The following is a 27833-nucleotide window of genomic DNA, read 5'->3' on the forward strand; positions in this document are numbered from 1 at the left end:
TCATGATGATGTCTCCATCAGTAACCTAAAAAGGGAGTAGCTAACTTGCGTCGTCATCGAGCATCAAACGGAAGAAACCATGGCCACGGTTCTGTTGGCTGGGATCAATCACAGAGAGATATTGACATCAATCACATCACTAGATTTCTTGTAATATTTTTGCAATCTTGACAAATCAAATCAATTTGTATTTGTCACATGCGCCGAATAAAACCGTTGTAGACCTTACAGTGAAATACTTACAAACCCTTCACCAACAATGCAGTTTTAAGAAAATACCCCCCCCAAAAACAGTAAGAGATAAGAATAAAAATAATTAAAGAGCAGCAGTAAATAACAATAGCGAGGCCATATACAGGGGGTACCGGTACCCTCTGACTCTGACTCTGTACCGGTACCCCCTGTACAGGGTAGAGACAGGGTAGAGTCAGAGTCGGGGTACCGGTACAGAGTCAATGTGCGGAAGCACCGGTGTCAAGGTAATTGAGGTAATATGTGCATGTAGGTAGAGTTATTCAAGTGACTATGCATAGATAATAACAGGGAGTAGCAGCAGCATAGAAGGGGGGGGCAATGCAAATAGTCTGGGTAGCCATTTGATTAGCTGTTCAGGAGTCTTATGGCTTGGGGGTAGAAGATTGGGGGTAGAAGCCTCTTGGACCTAGACTTGGCACTCCGGTACCGCTTGCCGTCCGGTAGCAGAGAGAACAGTCTATGACTAGGGTGGCTGGAGTCTTTGACAATTTTAGGGCCTTCCTCTGACACTGCCTGGTATAGAGGTCCTGGATGGCAGGAAGCTTGGCCCCAGTGAGGTACTGGGCCGTACACACTACCCTCTGTAGTGCTTTGCGGTCGGAGGCCGAGCAGTTGCCAGACAGTGATGCAACCCGTCAGGATGCTCTCGATGGTGCAGCAGTAAAACCTTTTGAGGATTTGAGGACCCATGCCAAATCTTTTCAGTCTCCTGAGGGGGAATACGTTTTGTCGTGCCCTCTTCTCGACTGTCTTGGTGTGCTTAGACCATGTTAGTTTGTTGGTAATGTGGACGCCAAGGAACTTGCAGCTCTCAACCTGCTCCACTATGGCCCCGTCGATGAGAATGAGGGCGTGCTCGGTCCTTCTTTTCCTGTAGTCCACAATCATCTCCTTTGTCTTCATCACGTTGAGGGAGAGGTTGTTGTCCTTGCAACACACGGTCAGGTCTCTGACCTTCTCCCTATAGTCTCGTCATTGTCGGTGATCGGGCCTACCACTGTTGTGTCATCGGCAAACTTAATGATGGTGTTGGAGTCGTGCCTGGCTATGCAGTCATGAGTGAACAGGGAGTACAGGAGGGGACTGAGCACTCACCCCTGAGGGGCCCCTGTGTTGAGGATCAACATGGCGGATGTGTTGTTACCTACCCTTACCACCTGGGTGCGGCCCGTCAGGAAGTCCAGGATCCAATTGCAGAGGGAGATGTTTAGTCCCAGGGTACTTAGCTTATTGATGAGCTTTGAGGGCGCTATGGTGTTGAACGCTGAGTTGTAGTCATTGAATAGCATTCTCATGTAGGTGTTCCTTTTGTCCAGGTGGGAAAGGGCAGTGTGGAGTGCAATAGAGATTGCATCATCTGTGGATCTGTTGGTGCGGTATGCAAATTAGAGTGGTTCTAGGGTTTTTGGGATAATGGTGTTGATGTGAGCCATGGCCAGCCTTTTAAAGTATTTCATGGCTACAGACGTGAGTGCTACGGGTCGGTAGTCATTTAGGCAGGTTACCTTAGTGTTCTTGGGCACAGGGACTATGGTGGTCTGCTTGAAACGTTGATCTCACTGATACGCTTGTCATCCAGCAGGAAAACAGACTCCTTCTCCTTGACAAATCAACAGTTTGACACATTCACAAACTGCACAGATACTACTAGCCTGTTTTCACTAGTCTATTTCATGTTCAGAAGGACTTTGTTTTCCTGCTGGATGACAAGCGTATCAGTGAGATCAACATGGTGTCAGGATGCACCAAGAAGAAGACCCCCAAGCTTTTAGTGACCCGTTCAGTTCAACACCATTTGACTCCATACTAACACGGCAGTAATTCTCATTCCCATGATTCATTTCTGTTTGTAGGTGTCTGGCTTGCAGGATTGCTGGTCTCTGGAGAGATGTATCTATGGAGCAGGGACAAAGACTCCTTGAAGCCCGTGGCAGCAATCCCAGAGTTGGAGCTAAGTGTCACTTTCTTGAAGATCCAATGGCAGGATGGCCAGTGTCAGGTGAGTCTACTGGGAAATACTTCTCAGGGTCAAAGGGTCAATACTTCCTCTCAAGCATTTATACTCCTATATACGTTTATTTTCATAATACAATCAAAGATCTGTGTTCTCACATTGCTCATCTGGAACATATTTGATTGTCTGTTTTTCCTGCAGTCCTGTGGGCTACAGTGTACGCAGGGTCACCAAGACACCCCATGTCCTGAATCACCCCACCCTGTCGCCCAGTGAAGTCCAGGGGGGTACTGGTCCCAGCCTTCTCCCATGAGGGCCTGCTGTTAGCCAAAGTCCTGAACTGCCTCCCTTACACCTCCCCATGGTAAGAACATCTCAACACACACACACATACTTACCTTATTATACTTGTGATTACTTTTTGGGGAGCAGCAATTGATTCCCATTCAAAATCCCTAACCCCTAAACCTATCCCTTACCCTAACATTAACCCCTAATTCTAACCCTAACCCCTGAGCCTAAAATAGCCTTTTTACAAGTGAGGACCAGTAAAATGTCCTCACTTCACTGAATTTTAGTTGGTTTGCTATTCTTCTGATGACTTTTGGTACTCACAAGTATATTAAAAGGTGTACACACACAATACAGGCCAGTGTGTTTATTTCTGACTGTGTGTCCACTCCCTCCAGCCCCAGGTGTTGGGTGCCTGGTGCCCCTGTGCCAGGAGGGTGTCGCCGGGCAGCAGCTGTCAGAAGTGTGGACGGTGGTCTATGCCCAGGACATGCTGCTGCAGGGGGGCTGATGCCTGAGGCCACATGGCTGGCTTATCGACTGGGTGACTGGAAACTGCAGCCTCCCTGGGCCTGGCCTACACCACCTACTCCACAGATCACTGCGACTTCATCGGGTCAGTGTACGTTTGTTCGTACGTGTAAGAGCTGCTAGCTCATCAGTTCACCACTGAGACATGTATATGAATTGTGGATTGTGATGAATAGGTTAATGAGATTTTGTGAGTTTCTGATGACTGTTTGTTGCCACTAAAGTCTCAGGTGGAGGGAACTATATCTCCCAGCAGCCCTTTGAGCATCTTTCATGGTCAGCTGCAGTCTCTACTGGGCATGAAGGCCGGGTCAGAGGAGACCCATGGAGATGAGGATAACTACAAAAGCTTCACAGGTGTGTTGTGCCTGACGGTGGGTCTCACCTCCTCCATTCTACACTTTTCTTTTTGTCATCAGATCCTGAATGCGTCAGTCATGGCTGGGGTAGATATGTTATCTCAGCCCCTGGGTGCTCTGCTGAACTCAGCCAAAGACCTGTCCTCCTGCCTTCCTGCTCTCGTGCCTATGGGCCTGTACCTGCCTGCCCCTTCTCTCTGCTGCCCCCAGCCTGCACACAACACACAGGTACTAAAGAGTATACCCACACCCAACTGTGGGGGGACTGAATCAATTGTCCACAACCATTCCAAACCTGAAATATAGAAATATCTTAAAACTGGAATTAAACCTGTAGGTGTCAATGCATACACTGGAAGGTCTTGTACTGTTGAAGTCGGAAGTTTCCATGCACTTAGGTTGGAGTCATTAAAACTCGTTTTTTCAACCTCTCCACAAATTTCTTGTTAACAAACTATAGTTTTGGCAAGTCGGTTAGGACATCTACTTTGTGCATGACACAAGTCATTTTCCAACAATTGTTTACAGACAGATTATTTCACTGTATCACAATTCCAATGGGTCAGAAGTTTACATACACTAAATTGACTGTGCCTTTAAACAGCTTGGAAAATTCCAGAAAATGATGTCATGGCTTTAGAAGCTTTTGATAGGCTAATTGGCATAAATCAAGTCAACTGGAGGTGTACCTGTGGATGTATTTCAAGGCCTACTTTCAAACTCACTGCCTCTTTGCTTGACATCAATGGAAAATCAAAAGAAATCAGCCAAGACCTCAGAAACAAAATTGTAGACCTCCACAAGTCTGGTTCATCCTTGGGAGCAATTTCCAAACGCCTGAAGGTACCACGTTCATCTGTACAAACAATAGTACGCAAGTATAAACACCATGGGACCACGCAGCCGTCATACCGCTCAGGAAGGAGACGCGTTCTGTCTCCTAGAGATGAACATACTTTGGTGCGAAAAGTGCAAATCAATCCAAGAACAACAGCAAAGGATCTTGTGAAGATACTGGAGGAAACGGGTGCAAAGTATCTATATCCACAGTAAAACGAGTCCTATATCGACATAACCTTAAAGGTCACTCAGCAAGGAAGAAGCCACTTCACCAAAACCGCCATAAAAATGCCAGAATACGGTTTGCAACTGCACATGGGAAAAAGATCGTACTTTTTGGGGAAATGTCCTCTGGTCTGATGAAACAAAAATAGAACTGTTTGGGCTTAATGACCATCGTTATGTTTGGAGGAAAAAGGGGGAGGCTTGTAAGCCGAAGAACACCATCCCAACCGTGAAGCACGGGGGTGGCAGCATCATGTTGTGGGGGTGCTTTGCTGCAGGAGGGACTGGTGCACTTCACAAAATAGATGGCATCATGAGGGAGGAATATTATGTGATATATGGAAGCAACATCTCAAGACATCAGTCAGGAAGTGAAAGCTTGGTCGCAAATGGGTCTTCCAAATGGACAATGACCCCAAGCATACTTTCAAAGTTGTGGCTAATTGGCTTAAGGACAACAAAGTCAAGGTATTGGAGTGGCCATCACAAAGCCCTGACCTCAATCCCATAGAAAATGTGTGGGCAGAACTGAAAAAGTGTGTGCGAGCAAGGAGGCCTACAAACCTGACTCAGTTACACCAGCTCTGTCAGGAGGAATGGGACAAAATTCACCCAACTTATTATGGGAAGGTTGTGGAAGGCTACCCGAAACGTTTGACCCAAGTTAAACAATTGAAAGGCAAAGCTACCAAATACTAATTGAGTGTATGTAAACTTCTGACCCACTGGGAATGTGATGAAAGAAATAAAAGCTGAAATAAGTCATTCTCTCTACTTTTATTCTGACATTTCACATTCTTAAAATAAAGTGGTGATCCTAACTGACCTAAGACAGGGAATTTTTACTTTGATTAAATGTCAGGAGTTGTGAAAAACTGAGTTTAAATGTATTTGGCTAAGGTATATGTAAACTTCCGACTTCAACTGTATGTACAGTGTGTGTTACCACCTCAGAGCTATAGAGAAAACAATTATATCTCTATACGTAGGACCCGTCAGGGGTGTTAGGACAGCTGTTGTAAGGGACATACGTCACAGGGTGTCAGGGGTCCTCCAGAAAGTGATGCTGCTCCTGAGATCTGCCAACTGGTACATCAGCCCCCTGCGACGTTCTCGACATCTCCTGCACAAGGTATTTAGTCTCTTCTCCTACACAAGGTACTGTACCCTGCTATCTTGCTCCAGCCCTCTGTCCCTACACCCTCCCCCCTCCTATCTGTTTAGTTACCTTCATAAAGTGGGGGAAACCCCTCAATTTTCTTGAGTGAAATTAGACTATTTGGAGTATTATGTTGAATCTTGTGGTGACTAACTTGGTTGTCGGTCTTTAGATCAGTCAGAAGGACTCCCAGCAGCAACAGTGTGTGGCCAAGGCCTTTCTAGAGGCTTTGATGAACTTTGTGACCCGCAGTGGATTCTTCAGACTGGACCCAATGGGGACGGAACTCTGGACTCAGTCACTATACAAACTATTAGTAAGAGACTTTCTATGTTTGTCACACCATTGGACTACATTCATCCATTGAAGCATAGCCTAATTCGAGAGCCTTTTTCCTCCAGTCTGCTGCAGGGAGTTGTGTGGCCTGTGCTGGATGTTGCATGTCAGGGACCAGTTCTCAATGTCTTGCAGGAAGTATCAGGCTGCAAGGAACCGTGGGAGAGATCCCCAGGTACAACACAATGTTTTTTTTGACTGTGTATATTGTTTGTTGTATCTTGTTCAGCCTGGAGTGTGTGTTTGTGTTATCCTCTGTCATTTATAGTCAGTTAACAACCTGCTTATGCATATTTCGCCCTGTAAGTCTCAGCAGATGACGGTGAGGTGAAAGCAGCCTATGAGGAGGCTCTCCACTGGGCCTGTCATTAAATGTGGAAGACACATTTCAGTTGAATGCTTTCAGTTGTACATATGACTAGGTATCCCCCTTTCCCTTTTCCTCCTCAGCTTGGTCTCTGAACTACCCCTGGTAAACCTGACCAGCAGTCACCTCATTCACATGTATTCACAGACATTCCTATTCAGTTATTTGTGTTTTTCCAGGTCCTACACAGGAGAGGTACAGATTAGTGACATGTCTCTTTTCCCAGGCTGTTGTCTTCCTCCAGGTGGCAGAGACTGATGCAGGTCTTCACTGAGGAGGAGGAGTCAGTCAGGGTCCCTCTGAGATGGAAGTACAACTCACTACCACAGAGACTAAGGCACTGCACTGTCCCAGGTAGCTACTGTCTACTACTATCTCTGCTCTTCACCTTCCTGCCCAGCCTTAAGTAAAGGCTAATATTAATGTTTCTTAATGATTTTCATTCTCTCAATGACATTGTCTTTCTTTCTCTCTTCTAGCCTCAGGACATAATGGCGGGGAGATGATTCAGGAGTGGCTCAGACAGAGGAAGAAGGACCTGAGGCACCTGGCCCACCTGGAGCTCTACCTGTGGGAGAGGGAGGAGGAGAGGGGGGTAGGAGGGCAGGGGGCTGTAGCCCTGCTAGAGAGGTGGGGACCAGTCTGAGTAACTGCACCCTGACGGACTATGGGCGCCCCCTGCTGTACAGCGATGGAGACACAGCCGAGAACACGGCTGAGAACTGAGGCTCTCTCTCCTAACCTGCACAGCAGGCCTCATAACAGGTAGAGAGGCTTAGACATTAGCTTTACCTTGATCTAAATATTTCTCAGCTAATCCTCAGAATTTACAGTGTCAACCCTTTTTGTTTTCAGCAGAAGCAAGAGTGTGATGTTGCAAGACAGAGCAGACAAGCCTGGAAAAAAACAAGTAATGGTGGGTGAGAGCATCCAAGAGGAGGTCCAGAGCCGCTCGGGTCCAGCCCAGGACCCTGATGTGGGGGAGGACAGCCCCTCCCTGACCCTCCTGTGGTAGTGACCTGGGAGTTTGAGCTGGAGGATAAGGAGTACCTGCATTTCCTGGAGCTCTTCCTCAGCTAAGTGGCGGAGAAGGATGGCCTTGACCCAGACTGGCTGTGACCCTCCCCTGCTGAAGGGGCACCCTTTCCCGCTGCCAGAGAGACGGATGCCACGCCCCCATGTTCAGAGCTGGACACTGCTACAAGCCAGTCTGTCTTCATTACCATCCCTGAACCACCCCCTTGGTTTCTCCACAGCGAGCCCACCAACTCCCAGACCCAGCATGTCTGCCAGTGCCCTGCCCCTCCCTGGGCTCTGGATGCAGTCCAGTCCAGTCCAGCCCAGCTCCAGAACCCACACCTCCTCAGCTTGGAGCCTTTCCCCAGTCAGAACTCTGTTCCCTGGGAGCAGCCATCAGAGTGCTGGACGTTTGGGCCCCAGGCCTCCATGGAGGCTGTGGAGCTGGAGTCCAAGCTGGAGTCCCAGTTCACCGGGCTTGGCAGGCTGCTGGATGGTGCTCATCCCCAACATCTCTGTCCACATCAAGAGTCTCCACCGAACACTGAGCCCACAAGACCAGGTGGTCTCTGACAATCAGGCCATTCCTGTATGGTTCTAGTCACTAAGTGTGCCTGTCATGTTTCTTCCCCAGGCATTAACACTAGCAGATTTGCAGTGCTCAGAGAGAGAAGAGGACATCAGCTCACAGTGAGTTCTGGGTGTTGGAAACCCAAACAAAATGTCACTGATGTATTATTTATGAACATACTCATGTTCTCATTTAGTTTTTGACACCAGAGCCAAAAGCAATCATGGCTGGTTGGCTGAGGTGAGTTGGTAGGCTAGTGTTACTATGGTGATAGAAGCTACGGTATGGTATGACAGACACGGTTGATTCTAACCAAGGCAGCCAGTTACTAGAGGGGTTGTTTTCTGTCCTTGCTCTTTGTAATAGTATGTTTACACAATGTTTTTGTTTACATGAATGTTTCTGTGTGTTTTAGAGAGGAGGAGGTAGAGAATATGCTGTCTCGTGGCTCCCTGAGAAGACCATCAGATATAACTGTAGAAGGGACAAGAGATATGTAAGCGAGCGTAAACAGAAACAAGCTGTATATTGCTTTGTATTCCTTTTGATCCATATTATAACATTGCAGGAATACTTTGGTTCACTTACCTTAAAAATGGCATTTGAAACATTCTCTTGGTCTGTTTTCTCCTCTTCAGACCTCCCAGTCAGGGTCCAGGATCTGACTCCCCAGACCAGCTTCCAACCACTCCCCATGGCATGGCCTCAGGCTGGGGCTCAGACAGCAGACTCTGCCCTAATGGAGGACTGCCCCAGAGGAGCACCAATACTACCTGCCCAGACAGACCGTCAGACAGCTGCTGCAGGACGAGCTATTTATACTGGTGCAGATAAGTATGAACATCAGACGAGGCAGAGGAAAAGGAAAAAGTGAATGTATGTAGCTAAGCACTATTTAATGTTTGATTTGTGTTTCTCTCTTCAGTTGCAGCAGATCAACTTCATGTGTCTGATGCAGGTGGTTGGATCTTTGTTTGTCAACCTCCCACAGAACAACAAACTCCTGCTCCCTACAGCTCAGGACTGAGGCTGCTTCAGCTGCACCCTCCCCTGGTGTCCCTCCGGCGGCATGGAAACACGACCCCTGTACATGAGGCCTGGGGACCCCCGTCTGAGAAATCCAGCACTACTGTGCCCCCTACCTGAACCCCAGAGGAGGAGGAGGGGGGCAGAGAGAGAGTCCACCGCTCCACCATCACACCTCAATCTGACACAGTATGTCCACCAGGAGCACACAGCTCCAGAGGCCAGGGTGCAGAGGTCCAGAGGTCGCCACCCCCCCCTACCCCTACCGACCTCCCACTGTCCACGGCCTCCCTCTCCTCCGCTTCCACCCTGACCCCCACCCCCCACCACCTTCCCTCGCATACCCTCCCACACTCCTCCAGAACCCTGACTGTCACCCCAGCAGCCATGAACCACAACCGCCGATTACAGCTACTACAGAGAGACCCAGACCCTCCTAGGATGATGTCGCCCCATGCCGGCCCTCGTGCCTCATCTCATCCCTCTGGAGGAGCTAATGGACTGTGCTGCAGGAAGACGAGTGGACACATGGACACCGAACCCTGCCCTTGTAACACCCTCCACCAGCACCTCTTCTGCCTCATGCTGGAGTTGGAGAGAAGAGAGGTTGAGGAGAGTGGGAGAGAAAGCAGATGTCATATTTAGACCAGAGGACTCTGTCATACCCCGGCAAGAGAGCAATGAGGATGAGCCTGAACAGCACACTCAGTACTTGGTGCTTTCAAGACAACTCGGAACCTCTGAGTTAAAATGTGAGTACGTTTTTTTGCGTAGAGATTCCTATTGGTTGATTCTGATGATGCATTCAAAGTCTGTAATTCAGAGCTCATCTTTCTACAATGAGTCAAGTGAAATTGCTGAGTTCTGCGTTGTCTCTAGCATCAGCATCATGCCACATCTTTGTAGTGTATTGATTGAGTTTGTCATGTCTGTTTTTGGAGATCCTGTGTGTGTGTGTGTGTGTGTATATATATGACATTTTAGTTTTATGTTTAAAATACCTGTATATTTATTTTTGTATGTACATTAAAGGGTTTTTCTTTATTTTTACTATTTTCTACATTGTAGAATAATAGTGAAGACACAAACTATGAAACAACACATGGAATCATGTAGTAACCAAAAAAGTGTTAAATACATCTAAATATATTTGAGATTCTTCAAATAGCCACCCTTTGCCTTGACAGCTTTGCACACTCTTGGCATTCTCCAGTCCAGTCCACACTCTTGGCTTTCCAACAGTCTTGAAGGAGTTCCCACATATTCTGAGCACTTATTGGCTGCTTTTCCTTCACTCTGCGGTCTGACTCATCCCAAACCATCTCAATTTGGTTGAGGTCAGGGGATTGTGGAGGCCAGGTCATCTGATGCAGCACTCCATCACTCTCCATCTTGGTCAAATAGCCCTTACACAGCGTGGAGGTGTGTTGGGTCATTGTCCTGTTGAAAAACAAATAATAGTCCCACTAAGCCCAAACCAGATGGGATGGTGTATCGCTGCAGAATGCTGTGGTAGCCATGCTGGTTAAGTGTGCCTTGAATTCTAAATAAATCACAAACAGGGTCACCTGCAAAGCACCGCCACACAATAACACCTTCTCCTCCATGCTTTACGGTGGGAAATACACATGTGGAGACCATCCGTTCACCCACACTGCGTCTCACAAAGACATGGCGGTTGGAACCAAAAATCTCCAATTTGGACCCCAGACCGAAGGACAAAATTCTACCGGTCTAATGTCCATTGTTCGTGTTTCTTGGCCCAAGCAAGTCTCTTCTTATTATTGGTGTCCTTTAGTAGTGGATTCTTTGCAGCATTTCGACCATGTTGATGTTGGCGAAGTGTCTGTCACTTGAACTATTTATTTGGGCTGCATTTTCTGAGGCTGGTAACTCTAATGAACTTATCCTCTGTAGCAGAGGGGACTCTGAGTCTTCCATTCCTGTGGCAGTCCTCATGAGAGCCAGTTTCATCATAGCGCTTGATGGTTTTTGCGACTGCACTGGAAGAAACTTTCAAAGTGCTTGAAATTTTCCGTATTTTTTAAAAAACATTTTATTTCACCTTTTATTTAACCAGGTAGGCTAGTTGAGAACAAGTTCTCATTTCCAACTGCGACCTGGCCAAGATAAAGCAAAGCAGTGCGACACAAACAATCATATCAACCTGATATCAACCAATGGTGGAAAAAGTACCAAGTTGTCATACTTGAGTAAAAGTAAAGGTATCATATTTGAAAATGACTGAAGTGAAAGTTAAGCAAACCAGACGGCACCATTTTCTTGTTTAAATTTTTTTATGGATAGCCAGGGGCACACTCCAACCCTCAGACATAGTTTACAAACAAAGCATGTGTTTAGTGAGTATGCCAGATCAGAGGCAGTAGGGATGACCAGGGATGTTCTCTTGATAAGTGTGAATTAGACAATTTTCCTGTCCTGCTATGTATTCAAAATGTAACGAGTACTTTTGGGTGTCAAGGAAAATGTATGGAGTGAAAAATACATACTTTTCTTTAAGAATGTAGTGAAGTAAAATTATAAAGTTGTAAAAAGTAAAGTACGGATACCTAAAGAAACTACGTAAGTAGTACTTTCATGTATTTATACTTAAGTACTTTACGTCACTGATATCAACAACAAATTCACCATACATTTATTTTAAAAGGTGAATACAGAATTTTCATACCAGCCTTTCTCACTTCCCTCCAGGAAAGAAAGCCTGCACTTTTGACCTGGATGCCATCTTTGAGCAGACCCAAAGAATGTCAAGAGAGGAGTCAGGAGAGGAGTCAGCAAGTATTAGGTTTGTGACAAATAGCTAAGTGCCTTTTAACTCAGTTTTAGGATAGCTCCAAACAGAGCACACACAATCCATCCTAACTGACCAATTACTTTTACATGCTCTGAGTTAAAATAACTGGGTGGGAGGTTCATTCAAATGCACTGGATTTTGTATTTTATGAGGATCCCCATTAGCTGTTGCTAAGGTAGCAGCTACTCTTCCTGGGGTCTACGCAAAACATAAAATGTGACATAATACAGAACATTAAAAACAAGAACAGCTCAAGGACAGAACTACATACATTTAAGAACAAAGTGTTGTTATTACCAGTATGTGTGATTGGCTGGATTATTATAACCCATGCGACTCAATCACCCACTACCAAGCAGGAAGAAGTAGAGCAGTGGCATCAGTGACTCGGACTCAGAGCTCATCGGCCCCCCCAGTGCCCCAACATCTGACTGTTCAGGAGGAGGATGCTAACTTGGTGGCCCACCACTACCACCAGGGTACAGAGAAAGCACAGCAGACGATGATGAGGATATGCAGATGACGAAGATGATGTAAGTCTGTATGTTTCCATTTTGCACACAAGGAAACGACTGAACGTTTTACATAGATTTACTTGAGTTTAAAAAATATTCGCTCCCATACTGTTGCTAAACTACTTAAGTACATACATTTACATAAGCAGGCCAAGTATATTCATACTGATGATTTTTATTCGTTTCAGTATGCAACACTGAACATTCTAGAGTCATAAAAGCCGCATCATTATTTTAGTGGTGTGTTCTTACTACGTTATACCACCAGAGGGTAGCACAGTCTTTTAATTGTTTACCTTTATTTAACCATGACAACGCTGGGCCAATTGTGCGCCGCCCCCCGCTTTTTTTTTTTTTTTTTAAATAGGCAAGTCAGTTAAGAACAAATTCTTATTTTCAATGATGGTTAACTACCTTGTTCAGGGGCAGAACGACAGATTTTTACCTTGTCAGCCTAGGGATTCAATCTTGAAACCTTTCGGTTACTAGTCCAACGCTCTAACCACTAGGATACCTGCTGCCCTATGGGACTCCCAATCATGGCCGGTTGTGATACAGCCTGGAATCTAACCAGGGTCTGTAGTGACGCCTCTAGCACTGAGATGCAGTGCCTTAGACCGCTGCGCCACTTGGGAGCAAAGTCTTAGCATTGCCTGAGACAAGCTTTATTGTTCATTTTACACAATGGTCTTGAGTCGACCCAGTGCAATCTAGGTTTACTGGTTCTTCACAATGAATCATGGGGAGTAAGAGTTGGCTTTCTCACACATAGCTCCTGATAAAACCACAATAAAAAGCCATCGTTTGAAAGTATGTAGGCCACCGAAAGGCACCGCCCAAAGACACTTGGCCACATGGTTTTCTCCTTACAAAAGCATTTTCTCTCATCTCCTCCTCTCACTCTCTGAGTAGTAAATGTCTCTTTGCTGTGTGTGCGATATGGGTGATGTAGCCCATAGTGTTGTCACGATAACAGTATCACTATACCAGGAAGCAAAGGAAAACTAACAGTCCTAATGTTGGAAAAAACAGCATTATATTGGCACCCAGAGTCACATTTGTTTCTTTTCCAAGCTATATCACACAATATTGTACAAAAATTGGTTTTAAAGAATTTAGTCTGCTTCGTGTTTTCTTTTTTGCCAAGGAAAATCTGTTATCGTGACAACACTAATAGCCTAGACACCTAGCGTTCTCACAGCCCTCAGGCCAAACCTAGACCTCGCATTGGGTGCAGGTGTACCTAGTGGGCACTGCTATGGTAGAAAACCAGCCTGTAATTTTACCTTTATTTAACTAGGCAAGTCAGTTAAGAACAAATTCTTAATTTCAATGACAGCCTAGGAACAGTGGGTTAACTGCCTTGTTCAGGGGCAGAATGACAGATTTTTACCTTGTCAGCTCGGGGATTCAATCTTGCAACCTTTCGGTTACTAGTCCAACACTCTAACCACTAGGCTACCTGCCGCCCCAGGTAACCTAAAATATCACACAGCCCAGTAAAGCTGAAATATCGTGTATGACAGAGTGCCAGGCAGCCCACTCCATCACCAATCACCACCACACATGTATGACAGTCAACTTCTTCTCTCTCAGAATCCAGTGAAAAAGATTCCAGACAATTATGAGATCACTGCAGCATGGCTCCAAAACAGTAAGTATTTTCCTACTTTCCTCCCTTTTAAACCCCCTCTATATTTATTAACTGCCAACGGCTGAGCTGGAGCGAGCTTTCCCTGAAATGTATTAGCAGAACTCTATGCCATATTTAGCCTGATTACAGAGCCATCCATTAGCCTTTGCGGTCACTGACACACTGGGCCATATTTGGAGAGCCGTGCGAAGCCCACTGTTCCTCCCTTCATGGCCTGCAGGGCTCACACTAATGTTAGGGTCTTCTCCTCAACGAGGAACCTTGATTGGTTCACTGTTGACTCTTTCTCTAAAGGAAATCCAGTGAGTGATTCCTGCACTGTGTTCAAGTCCCTGGAGATAGGAACCCACTTTATTTAACAATGGTCCCCATCCCTGAGCTTATTGCTTCCCACACGAAAATGTCTCTGGCCCCTCTACCCCCTGCTGTGTTAATGCGGTTTGATATTGACCTGAATTGCTATCTGCACTTTGGGAGAGTAGTTATGTGCGTGCTGTGTGTTGTATGCGTGTGCAGCTTAGTGGGTAACAGTTCAGCAAACAGATTGGTATTGTGAAGGGGTTGCTGGTATAGCTAAATACCAATCTTTGGGCTCATTTGAACCTTCCACTCTCCTTTTGTTGATGGAAAGAAGAAACCCAACTATGTCTAGTGCAGCCAAGGTTCGGTGTGTTCCATTCTCCTGCCCAGCCTGATGGGCTTTTCATTGTGTTGAGTCTGAGGGATTGGAAAGAGGGAGCCCCAGACCTAGACATCTCCACGTTCTGTCTGTATAATAGCAGTTTACATTGTTTGTGAGATAGACATATAACTATAATCTGAGTTTTCATTTTCGGAAGTTGCTTTCATTTCATTTAGCGCATCTAATTTGTAAACATTTCAACTGTATTAAATAAGAACTTTTTTCATTTCCACAACAAAATGTACACCCATCAAAATAAAGTTATTTCTTCTCTTTCTTGTGCTGTAAGTGTCGAGACGATGCGTTAAATCCCAGATGAAGCTTTAGCGTTCTTATAGATGCAACAGAAAAACAATGTATTCCTTTGAACCCATTTCAGCCATTACCGGTGTGTGTTTGAGTGGTCATTACAAAAATGTTCACGATTTTAACAGGAAAAAAACGACAGGCACGAGCAAGAGTATGAAAGAGTCGCAGAGGTAAAATGAAAGCAATCAATCCAGCAAGATTTAAGTGACAAGTGGATTTTGCATCCCTCAAACACAGGAAATAGATGGTTGAAAAAGACAGATCTTCAAGTGGGCGGGGCATGTGCTCTGCATCTCTCTATGATGTGTGTTGTCACGGTTCCTGTTTTAAAACTTCTTCAGGATTTAAAGCTGTTATATAACAATGCTTAATTTCTGAATGATTTCCTACTTATTCCTTCCTGATTCTTAATCTTCCAACCAGGAATTCTGGAAAACCAATGAATTTTATGAACGTTACTGGATTTTTGCAACCCTACACAGGAATGATAAGTAAAAAGATTTGCCTTTGTCATCCTCTCACTTTGTGTCCCCTCTCAGGGACCAGATCAGGTCCCTACAATACAGCATCCCCGGTGATGTCATCCTGGTGGTCCCTGGGAATGCCCAGGCCAAGGTGTTGGACTGAGACGGGTTCCCGGTCATAGTGTCCCAAGGGAGACCAGTACATTGTGGATATGGCTAATACCAAGGTATGCTCTCATCTCCTACTCTCAAATATGTGCTTCCTCTGTAGCTGAGCACTGTAGTTTTGAGTTCCACAAAGTGGGTGTGGAAGAGTTGATCATTTTATTGCTATCTGTAAATAAGGACAAACCACCTGTTACCGACAACCTGAATGGTAAATTGCTGAGGTTGGTAGCGGAATACATTGTGACTCCTGTTTGCCACATCTTCAATTTAAGCCTAGAAGACAGTGTGCTCTCAGACATGGAGGGAGGCAAAGGTCATTCTGCTACCCAAACAGCCAACCAATCAGCCTGTTACAAGTGCTTAGCAAACCTTTGGAAAAAATTGTGTTTGATCAAATACAAAGTTATTTTACAGGAAACAAATCAACAACAGACTTTCAGCATGCTTAAAGGGAAGGGCTGTCAACATGCTCGGCATTGACACAAATGACTGATGATTGGCTGAAAGAAATTGATAGTAAGAAGACTGTGGGAGCTGTTTTGCTAGACTTCAGTGTAGCTTTTGATGTCATTGATCATAACCTATTGCTGAAAAAACATAGGTGTTATGGATTTGTATCCTCTGCCTTATTATGGATAGCGCATTACCTATCTACTAGAACACAGTGTTTTTGTTATTGGAAGCCTCTCATGCAAATTCAGTTGAGTGTGGTGTACCGCAGTGCAGCCGGCTATGGCCATTACTGCTTTCTGTTTTTACAAGTGACCTTCCACTGACCTTGAATAAAGCCTCTGTGTCTATGTACACGTCGGCTGCAACAGTAAAATAAATAACTGAGACACTTAACATAGAGCTCCAGTCAGTTTTAGAATGGGTAACCAGCAATAGGCTGGTGCTAAATATCTAAAAAAATGAAAAGCATAATTTTGGGAACAAATCATTCGCTCAACACTAAACCTTGTTTAGATCTATTATTGAATAATATGGCTATTGAACAAGTTGAGACTAAACTGCTGGGTGTAACGTTAGATAGCAAGCTTTCATGGTTAAAACATATAGACTCAATGGTTGCTAAAATGGGAAGATTCCTGTCCATGATAGGACGTTGCTCTGCCTTCTTGACATCTCAGTCAACCAGACAGGTCTTACAGGCCTAGTTTTGTCGCACCTGGACAACTGCTTAGCTGTGTGGTCATGTGCGGAAAAGAAGGACATAGGTTAATTGCAGTTGGTGCAGAACAAAGCAGCATGAATTGCACTTAGATGTACACGGAGGGAAAGTGTCAGTAACATGAGAATGACTGCATCACTATTGGCGGCAGGTAGCCTAGTGGTTAGAGTGTTGGGCCTGTAACTCAAAGGTTGCTGGTTCGAAACCCCAAGCCGACAAGGCTTTGCCGGTGTGCCCTTAGACAAGGCACTTAACCCTAATTGCTCCTGTAACATGCTGACCAGACCGCTCGTGTGTGTCCGCTATCACGTGCATGTTGATTTTGCCCACCCACACCATACGTGATCAGGCCACACAGGTTGAAATATCAAAACAAACTCTGAACCAACTATATTAATTTGGGGACAGGTCGAAAAGCAAACATTTATGGTAATTTATCTAGCCATCTTGCTGTTGCTAGCTAATTTGTCCTGGGATATAAACATTGTTTTTTTATTTTACCTGAAATGCACAAGGTCCTCTACTCCAACAATTCATTTCTATAATCTCTCCTCCTTCAGGCCTCTTCTTTGGACTTTATATGGTGGTTGGCATCCAACTTTAAGGTGCATTACCACCACCAACTGAACGGGAGTGTGGACCTCAGTTCATCTTTCAATCACCCACGTGGGTATATGAGAGGCGGGACTTGCAGCGTCACAAATAGGAGCAAGTTCTATTTTAGCGCCTGGCGGTGTGGGTGCAATGATTGAATAACATGTATGTGTACATTTATTTTGCAGCGCACGCAACGCGGGCGGTGTGGTCATCATGTAAGTCGCTCTGGATAAGAGTGTCTGCTAAATGACTCAAATGTAAATGTGTTGAAAGTACCGGACTATTTGTTCAAGTTGGCACAGTTTGGACACTCATCGGTACATCACAAGACATGCAACCAGAGGTCTCTTCACAATCCCCAGGTCCAGAACAGAGGCTGGGAAACACACAGTATAAAATAGAGCTATGACTACAAGTAACTCAAGCTAGCAATAAAAACAATTATTTAAAAAACAGATGAAAGAACACCTTACTGCACAAAGGGGACAGTGAAGAGAGACAGCCATTTTATGTATTGTATTGTAATTTGCATTGTACTATGTATTCGACCTAGATATTGTGTGTATGTACTGATATGTATGCTATGTTTGACGTTTTAAATTGATGTATTTCAGTCCTTGTTCTGTACTATGCATTATGTCATGTTTCATGTGGATCCCAGGAAGAGGAGCTGATACTTTTGCAGAGGCTTATGGGGATCCTAATAAATACCAAAAACTGAGAAGGGAAAATCAAAATCCATCAGATGCCCCCTATCTGTGGCCACTGAAGCAAGCTTTTGGGGTCTAGGCCTAGCTTTGTATCAGTGATGACTCCTGCACTGTGCTCTCTCAGGGTAGTACTGCAGCTGCAGGTTAGTTTGTGTATGGGGGTAATGATGTATACTGTACTTACAGCTGGGAGAGGGTGAGAACAATCACAACTAGTTCATCCCGACCACTGACCAGGGTTTCGTTCATTCAATACGTCTAGGGTGAACTGTCTGGCTGTTTAAAAGGCCATTATTGACTGTCCATTTGCAGAGCATGTTCTGCATGGTGGCTGGTCAATAACCATCCCGGGTATCTGCAATGCCACTTGCATACCTAATGAGAATGATGTGGTAGAGATGACTTCCCCAGTAGGAGAACTGTGTTATGTTGACTGTAGCTGGGTGTCTCTCTACATTCCTGTGGATCCCTGCTCCATTGGGGCTGTAACTGGCAGCAGGCTTCTGGGTAGTGAAGATCTGCAGTGGACCGTTAAAGGTGACCCAGCTAATGTCCAAAACAAATTTTCTCACATCACTACATCCCCACCACACGCACACTAGTCTCACTCTTTCTCCCTCACTCTCTTCTATGCTCCATCACTCGCACAACACCTACCAATACTTTTCTGCTGTCTCTCACACTGTACACACTGTACACACTGTACACACTGTACACACTGTACACACTGTACACACACACACACACACACACACACACACACACACACACACACACACACACACACACACACACACACACAATCTAAAGCAGAGGAGAGAACTTTAGACATCTGTGGCATTGTGTTGTGTGACAAAACGGCACATTTTAGATTGTCTTTTTATTGTTCCCAGCATAAGGTGCACCTGTGTAATGACCATGTGTAATGACCATGCTGTTTAATCAGCTTCTATCTTGCCAAAGGACAAATGCTCACTAACAGGGGTGTGAACAAATTTGTGCACACAATTTGAGAGAAATACATTTTTTGTACGTATGGAACATTTCTGGGGTCTTTTATTTCAGCTCATGAAAAATGGGACCAACACTTTACATGTTGCTATTATATTTTTGTTCACTATATAAATTGTGCCTTCCTGTATTATACTTATGCAAAAAAAATTATTATATTCCACTGAGCCATTTACTTTATGTTCATATCTTTTATTTAATATTCTTGTTTTATTGTTGAATTAACCTGCAAGTAAGCATTTAGTTGGATAGTGAATACCATTAGTCATAGTACATACGACTAATAAATAAAACGAAGAAAACGTTCTTCGTATCAGTGAGACGGATTTCCGCCCAGGTTCTGTTTGTAATTAGGCTCATCGTATTGATGTGGTGTTTACTGACAGTGTGTATCAGTCTGGTTCTCTTTAGGCCTTGGCAGTTGGCTCTCCTGTCCAGTTCTGTTGGGAAGGAGGGGAATCACATGTGCATAGCAGCCGTAGTTCCTCCAGTCCAATTAAAAGGCTATCGCTGTGAACGACCGGAGCTGTTTGTTTTGATGCTGTTTTCCAGAACATGGAAGCAATTCAGTTATTTACAAACCATTTAAGCTGTAAACATACACATGCAGTTTGTGGACTGTACTCTAATCATTACAAGTATAGGTTAAAATACTTTTTGTTTTTATCTGTCAATATTGAAACTAAAGTAGGCCTAGTATTGTGGGGGGGGGGGCTTGGATGTCGAAAACTAGATAGAAAGTATGTAGAAATTATATTTTCAAATAACTGCCCCTTTTCTGGCCTGCAAATTGCTTTTGACTAACAAATCGGTCCTGAAAAAATCAGTGCTGCCCTCGAGCCAATTTTGAAATCCTGCTGTGGCCCTCGAGCCAAAACTACTGTCTACCCCTGCTCTAGGCCCACGCATTTTCTTTGGAGATTGTGGCGAAGGACCAGAGGCTGGCTAGGCACAGTTATCTCAGGCTGCTATGCAAGGCTTCTGTCTGTAAAGCTGTCCAGTTGTGTTTTGAGTTTGATCTGTTTAAGTCCAGATTCCTGTGTGGTACTGGTAACTGGGTATAATAACTATTTTAATGCCTCCCAGTCCCTTCCTCTGACTGCTAAGAGCATTGGTCTATTGGCCTCATGTTACGGGGAATTATGAAGTGCTTTGAAAGGCTGGTCATGACACACATCAACACCATCCCAGACACCCTAGACCCACTCCAATATGCGTACCGCCTCAACAGATCCATAGATGATGCAATCTCAATTGTACTTTATACTGCCATCTCCCACCTGGACAAGAGGGTAAACAACTATGTGATAATGCTGTTCATAGACTACAGCTTAGCATTCAACACCATAGTCCCCGCCAAGCTCATCACCAAGCTAGGGACCCTGGGATTGAACACATCCCTCTGAAACTGGATCCTGGACTTCCTGACGGGCTGTCGCCAGGTAGTGATAGGCAACATCACCTACACCACGCTGACCCTCAACACGGGGGCCCCTAAGGGGTGTGTGCTGTCCCCTCTTGTACTCCCTGTTCACTCACGAGTGGGTGGCCACACACAACTCCCAACTCCAAGTTTACTGACGACAAAACGGTGGTGGGCCTGATCACAGACGGCGATGAGTCAACCTACAGGGAGGAGGTCAGAGACTTAGCAGTGTGTTGCCAGGACAACAACCTCTCCCTCAACGTCAGTAAGACCAAGGAGCTGATCATGGACTATAGGAGAAAGGGGAGAGCGCGTCCACATCGACGTGGTTGTTGTGCAGCGGGTCGAGAGCTTCAAGTTCTTTGGCGTCCACATCACATTACGACCTAATATGGTCCACACACACTCACAGAGTCGTGAAGAGGGCACGGTAGGCAATGCCTTTCCCCCCCAGGAGGCTGAAAATATTTGGCATGGGCCCTCATCCTCCAAAAGTTCTACAGCTGCACCTTCGAGAGCATCTTGACTGCAAGCGCTACAGAGGATGGTGTGAACAGCCCAGTACATCACTGGGGCCGAACTCCCTGCCATCCAGGACCTCTATATGAGGCGGTGTCAGAGGAAGGCCTGAAAAATGGCCAAATACTCCAGCCTCCCTAGTCATAGACTCTTCACTCTGCTACCGTCCGGCAAACAAATCAATTCAAATTGGTCACATACACATGGTTAGCAGATGTTATTGCGGGTGTAGCGAAATGCTTGTTCTTCTAGCTCCGACAGTGCAGTAATATCTAACAAGTAATATCTAACAAATTACACAACATATACACACATCTAAGTAGGAATGAATTAAGACTATATACATTTGGACGAATGACGTCAGAGCGGAACGGACTAAGATACAGTAGAATAGTATAGAATACAGTATATACATATGAGATGAGTAATGCAATATGTGTAAACATTTAAGTGAATGAGATACCGTAGAATAGTATAGAAAACAGTATATACATATGAGATGAGTAATGCAAAATATGTAAACATTATTAAGTGAATGAGATACCGTAGAATAGTATAGAAAACAGTATATACATATGAGATGAGTAATGAGAGATATGTAAACATTATTAAAGTGAATGAGATACCGTAGAATTGTATAGAAAACAGTATATACATATGAGATGAGTAATGCCAGATATGTAAACATTATTAAAGTGACTAGTGTTCCATTTCTTAAAGTGGCTCTAACCAGAATAGAAAGAGGAGTGGGAGGCCCCGGTGCACAACTAAGCAAGAGAACAAGTACATTAGAGTGTCTAGTTTGAGAAGCAGACGCCTCACAAGTCCTCAACTGGCAGCATCATTACATAGTACCCGAAAAACACCAGTGACTCCGGGATACTGGCCTTCTAGGCAGAGTTGCAAAGAAAAAGCCATATCACAGACTGGCCAATAGAAGGCCAGCATCCTGGAGTCTCCTCTTTACTGTTGACGTTGAGGTGTTTTGAGGCGTCTGATTCTCAAACTAGACACTCTAATGTACTTGTCCTCTTGCTTAGTTGTGCACCGGGGCCTCCCACTCCTCTTTCTATTCTGGTTAGAGCTAGTTTGCGCTGTTCTGTGAAGGGAGTAGTACACAGCGTTGTACTTTCTTCAATTTCTTGGCAATTTCTCACATGGAACAGCCTTCATTTCTCAGAACAAGAACAGACTGATGAGTTTCAGAAGAAAGGTCTTTGTTTCTGGCCATTTTGAGCCTGTATTCGAACCCACAAATGCTGATGCTCCAGATACTCAACTAGCCTAAAGAAGGACAGTTTTATTGCTTTTTTAATTAGGACAACAGTTTTCAGCTGTGCTAACATAATTGCAAAATGGTTTTCTAATGATCAATTAGCCTTTTCAAGGATAAACTTGGATTAGCTAACACAATGTGCCATTGGAACACAGGAGTGATGGTTGCTGATAATAGGCCTTTGTACGTCTGGTACTGATACTCCCTGTATATAACTCCATTCTTGTGCATTTTATTTTATTCCTGTGTTACTATTTTATTTAAAAATGTTTAAACCACATTGTTGGGAAGGGCTATTTTGAATTTATTGCTATTATCAGGTTCTAGTAAATGACTGCTATCTGTACATCTGTGCCACAGTTTTACATAATTTCCTATTATTGCAGGGTCACACTGCCATCCTGAACAGCGGCTGCTGGCACCCCAAGATAAAGGACGAGTTTATGACCTGCTCCAATGATGGGTGAGTTGAGTGACTGTGTGTGTGTGTGTGCGGGCTCGTGGTCATGCGTGTTTGTCTCTGAATCTGAGTGAAGATAGACCACTACAGCTGGAGGGCTCAGCTCTCTGGGTTGAGTGTGATAATTGGTTTAAAAAAGGCAGTGATCATTTGAATAAGAGTCTCACTGGTCTCTCAGAATGGCATCGTGCAACTCATGCCCACTTGGTCAATGATCCTCCTAAAAGCAGGATTATGTGGATCAGGACCCCCACCTGAGAAGACGACACTAAATGATTCTTACAGGGAATAAATTAGTCAGATAATCTCACCCACTCCTTAGCCTTCCAACATTTAAGGACAGTAATGCCTGTATGTGCACCAGAGTCTTTGTTTGAGCTGGGGTACAGTGGCTTATCCAGGATCAGCTAGAGCATTATAACATAATATATCCCTTAAAGACTCATTTTCATTGAGATCACCCGGGCATCAATATGGCCCTCTCTGAAGTCTCATTTCTATTTCAACAATTACCAGTAGGGCTCTGACTATACCAGTATTGCAATATTTTTTACATGGCAAAAATGAAAACACGAAGCAGATCTAACTCTTTGGTCCTTTAATAACCGTCTGTATGTAAAATATTGTCTGCTATAAATAAATGTGTTTCTGGATGACAACATAATGTTTGCAGCCAACATTAGGGCTGTTTCCCTAAAGAAGTTTAATCCGCTTTGTGTTTTGTTTCCTTGCCACAATACTAACGAGTATCGCGATACTGGTATAGTCCCGGCCCTAGTTACTTGGAAGTGTACATCCAAAAACAACTCTCTGGGTGCTGGTTTATCATTGCTTCCCCTTCATCTCAATTGTCACCAGCAGGGAGTCCCCTAGGCTAAACTATCCTTCTGGGAGCCTTGGTCTGGCATTTCATTTTTTTAAACATTTTAGGCATTTAGTAGACACTCTATCCAGAGCAACTTACAGGAACAATTGGGGTTAAGTGCATTGCTCAAGGGCACATCTACATATTTTTCACCTAGTCAACTCGGGGATTCGAACCAGCAACCTTTCATTTACAATTCCCAATGTTCTTAACTGCTAGGCAACCTGCCACCCTCACCTCTCTCACTGTCCTCACCTCTCTCACAATGTGGAGTCACCTCTGTATCTTTCATGAGGGAAATCTCATGTTTTCAGAATACAATGGTGATACGATACAGAACGATCCATGTAAACCATATCCATACAGTTTCACGAGCCCTCTGTTTGTTATGTTGTCCTCTAACCTATTGGTTCTCCCGTAGAACTTATCTCAGGGGCTGTTGTGTTTCCATGTTTAGGGCTGGGGGCCATGTGTGTGTTTCTTTGAATATGTGTATGTGTGAGACGGAGAGAGAGAACCCCAGTGATGAGTCTAAGTGAGTGTGACAGGCTGCGGTGCAGAAACCCAACACCTCAATCATTCCTGAAAACAAGGCTGTTGAGGGCTGGGGCCGGTGTTTACCACTGCCTACCTCTGCTTACTGCAGCTCTCCCTTCCAGATATGGCGGGGGCTTACTGGTTTATTTATCTTTACTTTATGTTCTTAAAATCTTCCCATGGCACGTTAGCACTTGGTGTTGGTGGCCCAGGTCTGGCAGTGGACAGGGAGCTGTTTGCAGCAGCGACCTGCTGTAGATGTGAAGGGTCCCCAGTGGGAGGGTACGGAGGGGGTCATTTCAGTTCTCCGGGACCAGGAGAGGAGGTGAATGCCCAATGTGGCCTGCTTTTGGGAGGAGGTCCCTCCTCTCTCTGAGTCTCTTCCTCTCTGCCCCTCTCCCCTCTGTCTCCCTCAATCACACGTCTCACTCTGGGGTCTTAGGGAATGGATGAGTGTCAGGGCGGATGTTTTGAAAGGGGATGTTTGGTACTTTCTAGTACTACCTTGTACTACTCTGTTCAGTAACTCTGCAAGGGACTGAATGAAGCATATTGTTGTGTTAGTTGCAATGATTTGCTGCTGACGGACGGATGGGCAAATCAGTATTAGGAAGTTGTTCCTAATATTTTGTATACTCAGTGTAGAAAAGATTATTTGGTTGTCACATGCTGTAGATTCATCTTCTTCCTCTTCCCATAGCCTGTATCTGTCCTCTTTAAGTGTCTTTAAACTATCCCTTCCCGACATGTTTCTTTCAGAGGTATGTGTCAAGAGATGTAGTATCCTGATAAAGAACCATTGTGGAGTTTTGTTTTGGGGTCCCTGCAGATTCTGTCTTGGATGCTGTTGGGGTGTAGAGAGTCTTCCGTGTGAGTCTGATTTGCTGTTGACATGTTCAATTGGTAAGCACTGAGCAGCAGTTAGAGTTGGACTGTGTTGACGCTTTCATCATTCTCTTATTTGAGATTCACTTTGCATCCATGCCAAAATGCATTCTAGCTAAATGCAGTAAATAATACTCATATTTAATGCTTAGGGCCCAATTACCTGCTAAGTGCAGAGTTATCTGCTAATTATCTGCTGAAAGAACACCTGTTTGAAAGCCTTATGGAGAATATGTTTCAGGCCAAAGAGTTTGCCCCCAGAAAGTGTAAAGAGTCTATTCCTCTGTGGGAGTATTCCTAGCCAAGATTAAGCTATGGGTTTTACTAAGTCAGACATTTTTTCATACAGGGTAATGGGGATGTAGGCTCACACACACACACACACTCAATAACCCGAAACACTGTGAGGAATGTTTTTCTGGATGCCAGGGATTCCCTACATGCTGGTCTTGGCTGTAGGACTGGGATGTAGACTAAGACTGGCCCCAGAGAGCAGCATGTGTGCTGGAGGTCCGTCCACCTGTCTGCTGTTTTTATCCTATAGTACACCCCACCATGCCATGCATATGATCTAAACAATTTTGAGGAATCAGTATTGTAAAGGATGTTAAGGTCTCTCAAACTGTAGGCCTAAATGTTTTGTGTCCTGTCTCGCTGTAAACTGACACTCCCCCTGCTCTTGAGATCATCTCTTAGTTGTTCATTTCACAGGCATACCATGCTTGTCAACTGAGTATTTCTCCCATTTTTCTATATGTAACCCTAAGCTCTCAGCCCAAATCATGGAGCCTGGAGATTCTTTTTGGAGGGCTTGAGCCGGATCACAGGGCTATTTAGTATGATCTCCATGGCGATAGGTCAGATTGCGGCGGAGGGGATGACTGCCGTTACGGGCTCCTAACCACTTGTGTGTGTTGTTTTTTCGCATTATTTGTAACTTATTTTTCACATAATGTTTCTGCCAACGTCTCTTATGACCGAAAAGAGTTTCTGGATATGGGAACAGTGATTGCTCACTTCGAAATGGACAAATTCCTTTTTCTTTAACGAGTCGTACGCAAAGGATTTAGTGCTGCTCCAGGAACAGCCCCAAATCCCCATCATTCACACGAAGAGGAGACGCCGATACAGGGGAGAATTTGTTGGCGAGTTGGTAACCCGCCTCTACCATCTGTCCAATTGGCCAATGTGCAATAAATTGGAGAATAAATTGGATGAGCTCCGTTCGAGACTATCCTACCAACCGAACATTTAAAAATGTAATATCTTATGTTTTACAGAGTTGTGGCTGAACGACATGGCAAATATACAGTTGGTTAGGTTTTCAGTGCATCGGCAAGACAGAACAGCTACCTCCGGTAAGACGAGTGGGTTATGGTCTGTGTCTATTTGTCAATTTACAGCCTGTGTGCGAAATCTAATATTAAAGAAGTCTCAAGGTTTTGCTCGCCTGAGGTAGAGTACCTCATGATAAGCTGTAGACCACACTATTTACCAAGATAGCTTTCATCTATATTTTTCGTAGCTGGGTATTTACCACCACAAACCGATGCTGGCACTAAGACTGCACTCAACGAGCTGTATAAGGCCATAAGCAAATAAGAAAATGCTCATCCAGAAGCGTCTCTCCTTGTGGCCCGGAAACTTTAATGCAGGCAAACTTAAATCCATTTTACCTAATTTTTATATGTGCAACCAGAGGGAAAAAACTCCAGTCCACCGTTACTCCACACACAGAGAAGCGTACAAAGCTCTCCCTCGCCCTCTATCCTCCTGATTCCTGCTTACAAGCAAAAACTAAAGCAGGAAGTACCAGTGACTTGCACAGTATGGAACTGGTCAGATGCTAAGCTACAGGACTATTTTGCTATCATCCGATAGCACTGAGGAGTATACCACAGCAGTCACCGGCTTTATCAATAAGTCCATCGCACTGAGCTAAAGGGTAGAGCTGCCGCTTCAAGGAGCAGGAGGGACACTAACCCAGGCGCTTATAAGAAATCCTGCTATGCCCACTTACGAGGCGTCAATACAGGCGTCAATACAGGAATAAGATTGAATTCTACTACACTGTCTCTGACACTCGTCAGATGTGACAGGGCTTGCAAACTATTACGGGCTACAAAGGGAAGCACAGCCGCGAGCTGCACAGTGACACAAATCTACCAGATGAACTAATTGACTTCTATGCGTGCTTCGAGGCAAGCAACACTGAAGCATGCATGAGAGCACCAGCTGTTCCGGCCGACTGTGTGATCACGCTCTCCGTAGCCGATGTGAGTAAGAACTTTAAACAGGTCATTCACAAACGCATTAGCAGGACGTGTACTCAGAGCATGCGCTGACCAACTGGCAAGTGTCTTCACTGACATTTCCAACCTGTTCCTGACCGAGTCTGTAATACAGTGCATTCGGAAAGTATTCATACCCCTTGACTTTTTCCACATTTTGTTACGTTTCAACCTTATTCTAAAATTGATTACATTGTTTTTTTCCTCATCAATCTACACCCAATACCCCATAATGACAAAGCAAAAACTGCTGATTTTTTAAAAAATTTATTCAAAAGTATTTGAAAAAATAAGATTGATCACATTTACATAAGTATTCAGACCCTTTACTCTGTACTTTGTTGAAGCACCTTAGGCAGCGATTACAGCCTCGAGTCTTGGGTATGACGCTACAAGCTTGGCACACCTGTAATTTGAGGAGTTTTTTCCCATTCTTTGCAGATCTTCTCAAGCTCTGTCAGGTTGGATGGGGTTTCCTCAAGACATGATGCTTGGCATTCAGGCCAAAGAGTTCGATCTTGGTTTCATCAGACAAGATAATCTTATT

The 27833-nt window shown here is 44.6% G+C and overlaps 1 long non-coding RNA gene and 2 pseudogenes across 1 annotated transcript; all 3 read left to right on the forward strand.

Annotated features, from left to right (window-relative positions):
* Positions 1-2240: 2240 nt before the first annotated feature.
* On the forward strand, positions 2241-7907 carry LOC139567510 (ciliogenesis and planar polarity effector 1-like; annotated as a pseudogene).
* A 649-nt stretch (positions 7908-8556) lies between these two features.
* On the forward strand, positions 8557-12273 carry LOC139536567 (uncharacterized). The gene is made up of 3 exons (XR_011667328.1): positions 8557-9683; positions 11644-11737; positions 12106-12273. It is a non-coding gene; the product is annotated as an uncharacterized lncRNA (long non-coding RNA).
* Positions 12274-15059: 2786 nt separating this feature from the next.
* The window catches only part of LOC139567519 (WD repeat-containing protein 70-like), a 60647-nt pseudogene continuing 47873 nt past the window's right edge, over positions 15060-27833 (forward strand).

Source organism: Salvelinus alpinus, chromosome 1 (assembly GCF_045679555.1).
Source record: "Salvelinus alpinus chromosome 1, SLU_Salpinus.1, whole genome shotgun sequence".
Taxonomy (NCBI): domain Eukaryota; kingdom Metazoa; phylum Chordata; class Actinopteri; order Salmoniformes; family Salmonidae; genus Salvelinus; species Salvelinus alpinus.